Raw genomic sequence first — 13,556 nt, 5'->3', positions numbered from 1 at the left:
CTTAGTTTCACCATGTATTAAATGGGAATAATAACTTTACCTCTTTCAATTCTGAGTATTAAATAAGCCAAACCATGATGCTAATAATTTCTCATGATCATAATTCATGCCTTAGTTACTTGTTCACTGTCTCATTCACTGTGAAATTTAAATAGTAAAACAATTATTCACGTCTATAAATTGAGAAGACTTTTATTTTTCTAAATTGCAAGTGAATTAACCTCACCATTGGTGTGCCCGCCAAATAGATTAGATGTTGATGTCCACAGGACCTATACAATTTCATTATTTTAGTAGTTAAAAATATTCTGAAACAAGCTAATACAATTATTGCTAAATGCTATATCAGCATATCCTTGATTGTATCTATGCATTCATTCAATGGTTTTCTTTGCAAGTGAATGTCAACAGTAATATGCTATTACCTAAAGCTTTATTTTTATTCTTAGTGGCAATGCTCCTTAACAAAAGACATAGCTTATAGCTTATTGCAAGCTTCATTACTCTCGACCCTGCTGATCTTTATAATTTGGATCAACATTTATTGACCAACATGATCCAATGGACTCATTTGAATTCAGTCAGTATAATCAACCTGCTGTGAATCTCAATATAGGTCAATAAATTTATATTCAGACATTAATGACTTATTGAAAACTTTATGAAGCAATACAAGGCAGTATCTTGTTAGGTACATTAGTTCTGTCATTCATTTGACTTGCAGGTCTGGCTTTGGTGAGAAGAAGGTTGTAGCAGTGTTTTAAGTAAAATTTTAAGAATCAAATTGTATTAATAGATATTCATATATAATCTTATATGCCACAGAATGGAAAGAGATCTACAGAATAATACTTTAAAATAACAGGTCTTTCATCAAACACATTTTGGGAGATGTGACAGAGTAAAGACATTTGTGTTCAATTACATTCTTGTGCCATTTTGCTTGCTCCTAGTACATTTTAATCAGAATTTTAGATTTTGTTCCTCCCAAATCGGCCTCATTTATGCATTGTTTATGATTGCGAGTATATATTTTTCTCAGTAGGGCTTTGTGATTTGAATAGTTGCCTGCATTCAGTATTAATAAACAGTTGGACTTTATTAGGCCTCTCTACCTTTCTATTCTAGAACACTACTTTACATACAATGTCTATCAAGAGACTAACAGGAAAAAAATCACAAGAGTTTAGAATTTGTCTGCAATTCTTTTTGTTTTCCTGCTACATTTATGTCTTATTTTCTGCAACTCTATATGATCAGAAATAGAATCCAGGATTGCTTTGTAGCTTTTCTTCGTGGTGGAGTGTTTGGTAGGAACGGCTGTAAGAGTAACAAAATGACATTCCTTGGGATTCATGTTTGGATCTAGGAAAGGAAGTAAATTGTACCAACACTGAATTAGAAGTGCAAATAATGCCACCATTTGAATTTGTAATGTTTCCACAAAGTCTGGCCTCATTTTAATTTTATTCTTTTTTCAAGGCAGGGTCTCACCATATAATAGAAGCTATTCTGGAACTTTCTACATAACCTGGGGCAGTCTTGACCTCACAATTCTCTTGCCTTAGCTTCTTGAGTGCTATAATTTCATCATACCTGTTTTATTTCCATTAGACCAATAGTTGTCAATCAGGAATGATTTTACTTCCCTGAGGAACATGTGACAATATCTGGGACATTATAATTGACATAACTGGTATGCCAGGGTAGGGATTCTTACTGGGACCTAATGCATAGTAGTAGTCATTAAACTTTCTTCATTGTATAGGGCAGTCTCTACCTAAGAGTTATCTGGTCTTAATAGTCACAATGCCATATTGAAAAACATTGATTTTGCAGAGGTATCACACCTTTTGCTTTAGCTCTAGTCATCAAAAGAAGACTACAAAGAATCCATTATTCATTCCAACATCTAGCTCATATTATACAAGTCTGTTTCTAAATTGTAATTTACTTGTGTCAAATGCACAGAAGTGAATTGCCTTCTCCATATGAGGGGAATTGTTTTCTGGTAACTGATGACCTCAGCTTAGCAGTTTCTTTCTCAGCACATCAAAGCTCACAGTGACACTTGCTGCAGCAAGTGCGCTTTCGAATGGCTTATGACATCTGAAGACCTTCTTTGGCTTTCATAGTGTGCTGCTCTACTGTTTATAAGCTAGCAGTAAATTATTTATGGAGATTGGGCTCACATGTGGTCACTCTCTCTCTCCTTCCCACTCTCCTCTCTCTCTTTCTGACTTTCATTTTTCTCTCTTCCTCTCCCATCCCCTCTCTCTGTTTCTTACTTTTCCCTAAAACTGTATTTTATCTGGAAGCACAATTTTAAGTGAAAGCCACCCTGCTTCTCTCTCTCTCTCTCTCTCTCTCTCTCTCTCTCTCTCTCTCTCTCCTCTTGGCATTTACATGACACATTTTATAGCACTAATGTCATTCCTTTTGATTTGTAAAAACCTGTTTTGCAAATAATTATTAACTACCTCACACATACAGCAAATCATATGTTTTGTTTGTCCTTAGAATTTCTGTTTTCATGTAATTTCAAGAAGACCCTTCCTGAATCAGTTTAGAGTAGCACTGTGAACAAAACATCATTTTGGATCTAAACTCTTGTAAACTCTTTATGTTTCTACAAACTACTAATGTATAGAATTGACAAATACCATAGACACCAAAGGACGAATATGTATATGCATATAGATGTATGTATATCTATTTGTATGCTGGGCATAAGCTCTCTGCTCCAACTACTCAAGTTATAAATTAATGAGTATTGCTGTATTCCAATAAAACATTGTATTCATTGACACTGAAAGTTTTGAATATATAATCCTTTGGCATCCACATGATTTTGTGAAGTTCTCTATATAAAATAGCATATCATATGCATATAACTTATATAATCCTCCTATTTACATTAATTATTTTCTAGATAACTCAAGACAAATCATAATAGGGATATTATGTAAAATTGTTATTCTATATTATTGAAGAAATATTAATCTAAAAAGTCTGTACATATTTAATATAGTTGATTTTCTTGAATATTTTATTTTTTTAAGATTTATTTTTATTCTACATGCATGAGTGTTTACCTGTATGTTTGTATGTATACCATGTGTTTGCTGGGTACCTGTGGAGGTCAGAAGAGGGTGTCAGAGCCCCTGAAACTAGACTTACCAAGGGCTGTGAGCTGAAATAAAGATACAGAGAACCAAAACCCAGTCCTATATAAGAATAGTAAGTGCACTACTGTTATCCACTCAGCCACCTCTGCTGATCCATTTTTCTTGGATATTTTCAATCTATTCTTGGTTGAATCTGCAGGTTCTGTACATAAGGAACCCATGCAAACAGGTGGATAATTGTGTGTCACTTGATCTCTAAAGAACTCATCCAGGGTATTGTCTTCATTACTTTCCTTGTTGCTATGATAAAATATCCTGACAAAAGAAACCTAAAAGAAAAACAGTTCATTTTGTTTCACACTTCAAGGGTACAAATCATCATTGCAGGGAAGTCCTGGTAACAGGAGCTCAAGTCAGATGCTCACTTATACCCAAGAAGCAGAGAACATCAAATGCTTGTGCTTATCTCACTTTCTTTATGTAGTATAGGATCACTCCTCAATTAGCTCAGTCAAAATGGTAGCCCATGCACAGAGGTCCATCTTCCAAGTGATTCTACATCTTATCAAGTTGACAACTGAGATTAACAATCACATATCTACAGCCATTTTTGCCAACATGAATTTCCTTTTAAAAACATACATAATTCTAGGTATGGTGGTACACATCTTTAATTAAAACAGTTGGGAAGCAGATAGATTTCTATGAATTCAAGGCTAGCCTTGTCTAAAAGAGAGTTCTAGGCCAGCCAGGGATATACAGTAGGGCCTTGTCATGTGTATGTGTGTGTGTGTGTGTGTGTGTGTGTGTGTGTGTGTGTGTGTGTGTATGCTGCATGCATACATTATTTCTAGCTGAGTTTTTGCTGATATATTTCCAGCCAAAATTTTAATTTTTTTTCTTATTCCTCTCTTTCCATATCCTTATCTGGCAAATTTTTCTTCATTGTCAGGCATTTTTATTTTGACTATATAATATTGATATATAGCTATCAATACTAATAAAATGCATAGGTCAACCAAAATCTCCATAGCTTTCTCAATAAATGTTTACATTTAGACTAGCAAATTATCTACTGAGACAAAGAAGAGACTGATGTATATCAACAAGAATAAGCTTCCCCGAGAATTTCATTGGGACACAGAAAATACATGATGAGAGTTTAGATCCTAAACAGTTTCTAAGAGCTTATTAAAATTAAGGGACAAAAGATAAGGCTACTTTGAATAAAGTCATTGTTCCTCAGGTTGGTTGAAAATATAGGCAAAAAGAATATTCAAATGTAATATTATTTTAAAAATGCATTCCTTGTCTTATAAACACATCATATTAAGGTCTTGAAGGCTCATAGTTTAGAAATGGTATTAGTTTAAAACACAGCATGTGTTTCTGCTATAGAGAAGATGGAAAACAGAACTTTACCTGGAATGTCAGATACTGTAACACTCTATCTTTTGGGTGATTGTATTTCATTGGATTATTTAGTTGATGAGAAAGTAGCATTAGCAGGTAAATACTTTAGAAAAAATCAATCTCAATGGATATGGTATTTTCAGAGTTGTACAAGTCATTATACATTCATATGTCTATGTATGATATGAATTTTGGTTTATATATGATTGGAAGGAAATAAGGAAAACTAGCACAGTAATAACCAAAACTCCAGTTAAATATTTTAAATGTATTGAACAACATTAAGTTGTTGGCATATCCTAGTTTATGACTTATTTCTCAAAAATGTCCCTGTTGTATAATTTAGCCTTGTTGTGGCTGAATAGTACACAATTCTGTGTGTTTATCCATTTGTTCCCTGATAGACACTTAGGTGGTTTCCATATCTTGGCTATTGTGAATTGTGGACACAGGAGCGCAGAAGGATTTCCAATGCAGTAACTTCATTTCTTTTGTTTATATACCCAAAATACTATTGCTAGGTCATCTGGTAGTTGTGATTTTCAATTTCTTTAAAAACTTCTACAGTGTTCATTGAGCGACTGTACCAATATGCATTCTTATTAACAATATGCTGAGGTTTCATTTCTTACTATACTAAAAACTTTAAATGAATATAGGTAGATTCTAAAATAGTGGTTGCCAAGGGTAGAGGTGTTGGGAACAAACTGACAATATGTATGCCAGAAGACACCACATGAGTTAATAAAATTATACTGTTTTGAGGATTCCATCTAAATGAGTAGATTTTAGCTGTCCTGCCAGAAATAAAGTTAGTATCTGTTTTACTATCTATTATTTCATGGCATCATGTTGTATACTTATAGTTATACACAGTGGAATTTAGTTTTTTGAAATGTTCCTTAGATAAAAATGTTTGTAGATATCTCTGGAGGTTTGAATTAGAATGGCCCCCAGAGGCTCATATGTTTAAACACATACTCCCTAGTTTTGTTTTGTTTTTTTAAAACTGTTTGGGAAAGATTAGGAAGTGTGGCCTTGTTGGTGGAGGTGTGTCACTGTGAGGGGACTTTGAGGTTTCAAAAGACTCATGCTGGTTCTGCTTGTAGTTGTGATGTGAGCTCTCAGCTGTTGCTGCCGCCATGCCTCTGCTCTCCTATCATGGACTTTAACCCTATGGAGCCATAAGATGAATTCAGTGCTTTCTTTTCCAGTTGCCATGGTCGTGTTGTTCTATCACAGCAATAGAAAATTAAATAATATAGCACCTGAAAGAACATAAGTGAACCCTGTGTTTGAACTTATTAAATTGGTACACTTCACATTTCTAAAAGTAGTTTAGTTTCATCATACCTTTATTTTTTTCCTCACACTGAGAAGGCATCTTTAGTTTCTTAACTGTTATTTGTGATCATTTCATGAAATCCATTTAATATTTTAATGATTGTCATTATTTGGATTCTATTCAACATAAGCTTGTAATATACTTCTTAATAAATTGTGATTTGTTACATCTTTTTAAGTATTTGTATAGTCTTCCTGTATTAGGAACATAGTAACTTATAAATTGTTGGTTAGTTGATTTTGAGGAATTAATATTTAAGATTTCTGATACTAGCTGCTACTGAGTATACAGTTGTGTTTGAATCAGTGATTCTTTGCTTATTTTAAATCTCACTCCACTTTTTCCTATGACAATCTAATCAAAGTTGATTCTTTTGCATGAAAAAAACATACTCATAAAAACTTCCAAAAATTTAGTGGGTTCAAGTACCCCTTTGCGTCCATAAAAGCATTTTAATTTCAAAAATACAGTCCTAGAACACAGATAAGACATAATTTCCCCCCATCAAAATAATACTTTCTGGCTTCTTATCCTCCTTTTAAAAAAAGAGATAAATCTCAAATTGTTAGTAATAGGTAAAAAATACTTCCAAGTTAAATGTTGCATTTATTATCTTTAAAAATTATTTTTTTTGTTTTTATTAGTGTATATTTATTTATATATATTATACATACAATATGTATTGTTAGTTTTTATAAGGATAGTATCTTTCAAAATACATCAAATACTTTGACCATATTTACCTCACATATCCTCTCTTTATCCTTTTTCCTCCTTTTCCCTACATTGTAATGTCTCTCCTTTTTCCAGTTTACTTTCTGTTTTCATGTTGTGTGTGTGTGTGTGTGTGTGTGTGTGTGTGTGTGTGTGTGTTTATGTCTCAACATAAAATCCAGAATCTGCATGTGGAAGATAATACGTAATTTCGTCTTTCTGAACCTTCTTTATTTAAATTAATATGGTGATCTCCAGATGTATCTGTTTTCCAATAAATGGTAAAAAGTCACTCTTCTTTTTCTTTTTTTAAAGATTATTTATTATGTATACAGAGTTCTGTCTGCATGTAAGCCTGCAGGCCAGAAGAGGGCACCAGATCTCATTACAGGTGGTTGTGAGTCACCATGTGGTTGCTGGGAATTGAATTTAGGACCTTGGAAGAGCAGTCAGTGCTCTTAACCTCTGAGCCATCTCTACAGCCCCACATCACTCTTCTTTATGCCTGTATATAATATCACATTGATATATTATGTAATAATATAGTATACCATATTATGTATTATATGACATTGTATATATGTATATACAAACACCATTTTCTTTATTCCTCTGTTAATGGACATACAAGTTAATTCTATAATTTAGCTACTGAGACTAGTGTTGCAATAAAGTTCTAATTTTAACTAGGGAATTATGTATTAACTGATTCTGTGGTCTAAACTGAGCAGGTAGAGGGGCTTCTTAGGGGCGCAGTTTTTCCAGTGGGGAGATTTTCAGGGTGGGAATTGGTGGGATTTCAATCCTTGAGTTTGAACAAAGTCAAGAGACGGGCTGAATTTCGTACTCAGGGATTGCTTGCTTTTGGGCTCAGTTGGTCAGGGGCTAAATGTTTCTTTGGCTCTGGTTTCAGGGCCAAAGTGTATTTCTTTCATTGGCTCTTTTTAATCTTTTGGCTCTAGTTCCAGGGCCAGGGTGTGTTTCTTTCTTCGGCTCTGGTTTCAGGGACAAAGTGTGTTTCTTTCTCTGACTCTGGTTTCAAGGTCAGGGTGTGTTTCTTTCACTGGCTCTGGTTTCAGAGTCAGGGTGTTTTTTTTTTTCCCTCCACTGGCTCTGGGGTTTCAAGGTTAGGGTATATATATTTCTTTGGCTGGCCCTTTTGCCAAAGAATACAATTATTTTATTTTATTTTGAGACATATTCCCATTATGTAGTTCAGGCTGCCATGGAATTTACATGTATCCCATGGTTGGCATTAGTTCATTGCAGTCTTCCTGCTTCAGCCTAGAATTATGCTGTGATTCTAGGTATGTGTACTTATGGTATGATTTAAGGTATTTTGTATTCTGCAGATGTCTTATAAAGAGGTGATTGAATATTGCTTGAATGCATATCTAAATTTTAGATAGGCTACTTTTAAGATTTCTTTTAAATTAACATGACTGACCTAATACCTAGATCTCCTGGTTTAAGTGCTACTGTATTGGAATGGTGACATCAGAAAATTTTGGCTTTTATCCAGTCCCTATAAAATTCTCCATTAACCTTTCATCTAGTGGAATTAGCAGAGACTGATGCTGTTTCTCTATATTCATTATTTTCTGAAAATTTTTCCCCTTATTTTTATTTTATGAGTATGGGTATTTTGCTTACATGTTTGTGCATGAGCTGCATAGAGTGCCCATGGAAGCCAGAGGAGGTCCTTGGATTCACCAACTGAAGTTTCAGGCAGCTCTGAGCTACTATAGGACTGGGAATCGAACCCAGGCCCTCTGGCAAAGCACCCAGTGCTGTTATCTGCTTGAATCGTCACTCCAGCCCCTAGAGTCATTACGGAATTAATGGTTGTACACTGGTAACATTCTTAGATATGCTTCTCCCTTAATCAAGTAGAAAGTTTATATACAGAAAGACTTGCCACTATTAATTCTTTGGTTCTCTTCAAATATGTTTAGCAAAAGGAAAGTAAGGACAAATGTTTAATTTTTTATTTATTCATGTTCAGAATAACAATTGTGCCCCTAGTTGTAACCAGTAATTATTGTTACTCTTATTATGAATTTATATGTACCTCATACATTTAAATTTACTGGTCATGATTATTTCTAATGCTTAAATTATCTTTCAGTGAATTCTAGGTTTCTTTATCTCACATTTAACCAGTTGGTCTTTAATAGCTTTCTTGCTGTCCAGCACAGCCATTTTTCCAGGGATTTCCTAGCACTTTGAAATAAAAAAAAATAGAATTTAGAAGCCATATTTTTTAACTATGGCAAAATACACATATTTCAACTCTTAGTTGTCATTTTTTAGTTTTTGGGTTCTAAAGATGTTTAAAACCTTCATGGAAATTTTTATAATTATAGTTTTCTCATAATCTATGGTGAATTATCCTATAAGAGACTGGCCCTATAATAGGAATTTATTAACTGTAAGTCCTAAATTCCTATAGCAATTCATTAATTTGTCTGTGGTTGGAAAGGATTGGAACATTCAAGAGGGAACCAATTTACTGAAGGATTTCTTTGACACAACAATTCACTACTGTATAAATACCTGTGACCTGCCAATAGGGCTGAATTATTGTTATAAGGAGGGCCAATTTTAACCATATATCAAGTTTTAGTTTGTCAGGTCACCAATTTCCCTTTCACTACTGTCAAACTTACTTTCCTGTCATATTTGCTTACTCAAAAAGGGGGAAAAAGACATGCTCCAGGATTAAATCTAGTGTGTGCATATACAATTTCATTAAACTAGACAATTCTCAAATTGTGTGGATTTTAAATTGACAAATTTTGTATGGAACTAGCTAGACATCTTGATTTCATTACCTTGAATAAAGTTACGTTCTACTTTGCACAAATGTGTTTATTCTGTTATTCGCATCTAAAAATGACTTTTGCTCATTAGTGATGCCTGCTGCAATATAAAAAATGCTAAATAATTTAGCAATCCTATGACAATACTCAGACAGGTGCTGTTTATTGCCTCAGTTTGTCCACTTTCCATTTTCCATTTTCAAGAAAAGACAAAGGTCAAAGATTGCTTCATTTTGTAATTTAAAAGCCAAATGATAAACTTTCTTGTGATCAGCATGTTCTTCCCCTACTTTTCCCTAAGTCTTATTTGTACGGAGTATTCAAATAAACAAAGATGTACATGAGGAGGATCCTAAGTATTTGACTCTCTGTATGTCTATATTATGCCTATGTTTATAGCTTTATATTGCTATCTACTTCTATCAAGTTACGTGGTTCAACTTGTAAGAACTGGCTCACATTTTAGTATGTTTTCTTTGTCTTTGCTTGCTGGAATTTTATCAGCCAACGTCCCAGAATAAGCAAGGCTGGTGCTGTATTTTCTGTAATCCTAGGACTTGGGAGACAAGAGGCAGGAGGACCCAAAGTTCAAAATCATCATAGTACTTGGCAAGTGAGAGGCAGTAAGAACAGGAATTCAAGGCCATGCTTATGTACAAAAATACCCCCCCCCCGCCAAAATACAGAGTAATGATAATGAAAAATGTTTAGACATCTGACTTCTGATTTGCATGTATTTGGTATTGATTCAAACCCAAAAAAGTTTTGCCCAAGTATTTGAGTAGTGCAGGTTCTATCCAGTCCTCCAACAGGAACTTGATTACTGGCCTGAGGTTCTTACACTGGTGATGACATCACTCTAGTTATTTTGTAGGAAGAATAGGACATATCTGTTTATTGTGCTGCGAAGAGTCAGGGGGTCTTTACAAATATTTTGGCTCTACTTGTATTCCATCTGAAATAAGATGGACTGCAGTTAAGACTTTAAAAAGAGCCCCATTTATGTATCCTTCGTACTGCATGACAGTTCATTGTGTAGCACTGGGGCAAGCCGTTCCCCTTGTCTTTGCATTTTATTTATGAATTTTACATGAAATCATTACCATTTTTGTATTCACTTCTTTTTCAGTAGCGGAAGCAGGAATCTAAACAGGCTGTTACATCTCAAAGACACATTCATTAGGCTTGAATTATGAGTTCAGCACATCCTGAAAATAGGAACTGCTCAGAACCTCCTCGCAGCTGCCGCTTTGCTTCTCCATTACCACTGCCATCGTCCCACACAGAATGACGACGCCATTCCACACCCACCAGATGTTTCTGCCCCCATTTTAGGGCATCAGCCTTGAATACAGAAATCTTGGTTTTCTTCACAATCAAAATAGGCTGTTTTTAAGAAAGATGGGCGAATGAAAAGAGAAGGTTGTTGACATTAGTGTGTAGGCGCTAGAAAAACTATCTACTGGTTTTAGTCATTCTTCAGAAGGTAGGAAAACCTGAATATGTTGTATAAAGATAAGAGAGCTGGCCAACATCTCTAAAAGAAGGGTGACTTATCCCTATAAAACACAACCTGATTTAGCCCAAAAGGGAAGGCAATAAATACCAACATCAACATTGTTTTTAACCTACAAATTAATATGCTTATTTTATTATAATAGTAACATATTTACTGTAAAGTTGTACAATTCTATGAGAATCTCATCTAATAGAAATATCAGTTATACATCTTTGTGTGTATAATATACTAATTAACTTTCCCAATTCTTTTATGTGAAAAATGTCTTGATGGCAGAAATGGAATGAAAAGAGTTCAGGGTTCCCTAAAAATAAGAAGAGAAGTAAAAGCTGCAAGGAAAGTTTAATTGTACATCAATGTTCATTCATATTAACATATCCAATTCATATTTAGCATTCGGCAAACATTCTGGTAGATATTGGAGGTAATTATATTAGGTTGTGATGAAAGCTGGAATAGGGTATGAAAATAAGCCTTTATAATGTATCCCATGTGTTCTAAATTGTTATGTAACTTATTTGGTTTAACCCAACATTACAATGCAGATATTACATTGAAGATTATTATCTGATTTTTTCCATGATGCAGAGTGAAAAAATGGTAGAATAATTGCTTAATATCTGTCTCAATAAAATGATGCTATATCACTTGTGCAAGGTCATGAGTTTCCAAGTACACCAAGAATGAAGGGCATTTAAGGTTCAGCTTCTGGGAATGAAAGAACTTTTCTTGTTTTAGCAATTACTGGGAGTGAAAGAAGGTTAGGGTCTGAAATGAATGAGTGGGAATGGAAAGATAAACCCTTACATATTGGCCTACAATTTATAAAGTATTTACTTTTAATTTAATGTTTGAGAATTTCATACATGATATAATGTGTGTTGATCAAATCCATTCCATACTACTACCATTACAATTCCTTCTATACCTATGCCTACCACTTTTCTGTCCCAAAATGATGTATTTTTTTTAAACTCACTAAGAGACCATTTAGTGCTCCCAGTATATGCATGGGTATAGGACCATCTACTAGAACACATCAACTAGCCACTGATAATCCCAGAAGAAAACTGACTCATCTTCAGCAGTCATGAATTGCCAATAGCTTTTCAACTTGGGGTGGGACTTCTTGAGCCCTTCCCCCATTCATGCTGAGATTTTTGTCTGCTATGGTTTTGTATAGGTCTTGTGTATGCAGTCATATCCAGAAAACACTGTTATAACACTACTATGGAATAATCCTCCACTAACTTTGGCTCCTACATCTTTAACTCCTTTCTTTCTTTCTCTTTCTTTCTTTCTTTCTTTCTTTCTTTCTTTCTTTCTTTCTTTCTTTCTTTCCTTCTTTCCTTCCTTCCTTCCTTTCTTTCTTCCCTCCCTCCCTCCCTCCCTCCCTCCCTCCCTCCCTCCCTCCCTCCCTCTTTCTTTCTTTCTTTCTTTTTGGTTTTTTGAGACAGGATTTCTCTTTGTAGTTTTGGTGCCTGTCCTGGATCTTGCTCTGTAGACCAGGCTGGCCTCATACTCACAGAGATCCACCTCGCTCTGCCTCCTGAATGCTGGGATTAAAGGTGTACACCACCACTGCCCAGCTCACTCTTTTCATAGTGATCTCTAAGCCTTGTGAGGAAAATGTGATAATCAGTGATCCATTTAGAGCTGAGAAATCAATTCTATTATTTAAAAATTCAAATATACGTTCCTAGGATTTTGTGTAACTTTAATCATACGGTGGATACTCTTCATTGTTTGATTTACTTTCCTCATTATAGTGAATACCAATCATAATCCATAGTTCAATTTGTTAGTAGATCCCATCATGTAGACATATTACAAGTTCTACATTCAATAGAGACTATCATAGTTTTGATCCTTATAAATAAAGACTCTAATTTGCAATTGATACATACTAGTAAAGGAAAAATTCACTTTTCTCTAATGGAATGTCACTAGGTATATCAACTACACTCCAGGGCAGCAAACCTCTGAGCAGGATTAGTTGGCCAATACAAAACAAACTAAATAATTCTGTGTGTGTGTGTGTGTGTGTGTGTGTGTGTGTGTGTGTGTGTGTGTGTATACTTTTTGTTTTGTCTTGTTTGGTTTTGGTATATTTGTCTTGTTAGTCTTTCCTCTTGTTTTTAGTTTTTTGTGTTTTGTTGTTTTTAGAGAGACAGACAGACAGACAGAGACAGAGAGAAAAGTTAGACGGGTAAGGATGTGGGGAGGATCTGGAGTGAGTTGAGAGAGGGAAAAGATAAAAATGTTTTGCATCTGTTTCCTGTTATGCTTCTTTTGGGATAGGAAGAGAATCCACCAGTCCCAAGAATGTCTGTTTGATACAGTCAGTGTTTTGAGTAAAATGTTCTTAGACAAAAAGGATTGTGATTTCAATTCCTCATAGCCATCTGCCTTTTGTCATGGTCTAACCAAAATTCCTTCCCTGTACATAGGCCAGTGTGGGCATCACATTGGTACAGCTTGGCGGTCTGTTTACTTGGCATTTGCTGGGAGCAAAGATACTTGTGGGAATGGCAGTACTTGGGCCATGTAACTCACTAAGGTGACTCCCAGGTAACTCCTGTGTTTGCATTCCATTGCTCTGCTTTCCTGACTGT

Source organism: Onychomys torridus, chromosome X, assembly GCF_903995425.1.
Source record: "Onychomys torridus chromosome X, mOncTor1.1, whole genome shotgun sequence".
Classification (NCBI taxonomy): domain Eukaryota; kingdom Metazoa; phylum Chordata; class Mammalia; order Rodentia; family Cricetidae; genus Onychomys; species Onychomys torridus.
Note: the sequence above shows the minus strand (reverse complement) of the source record.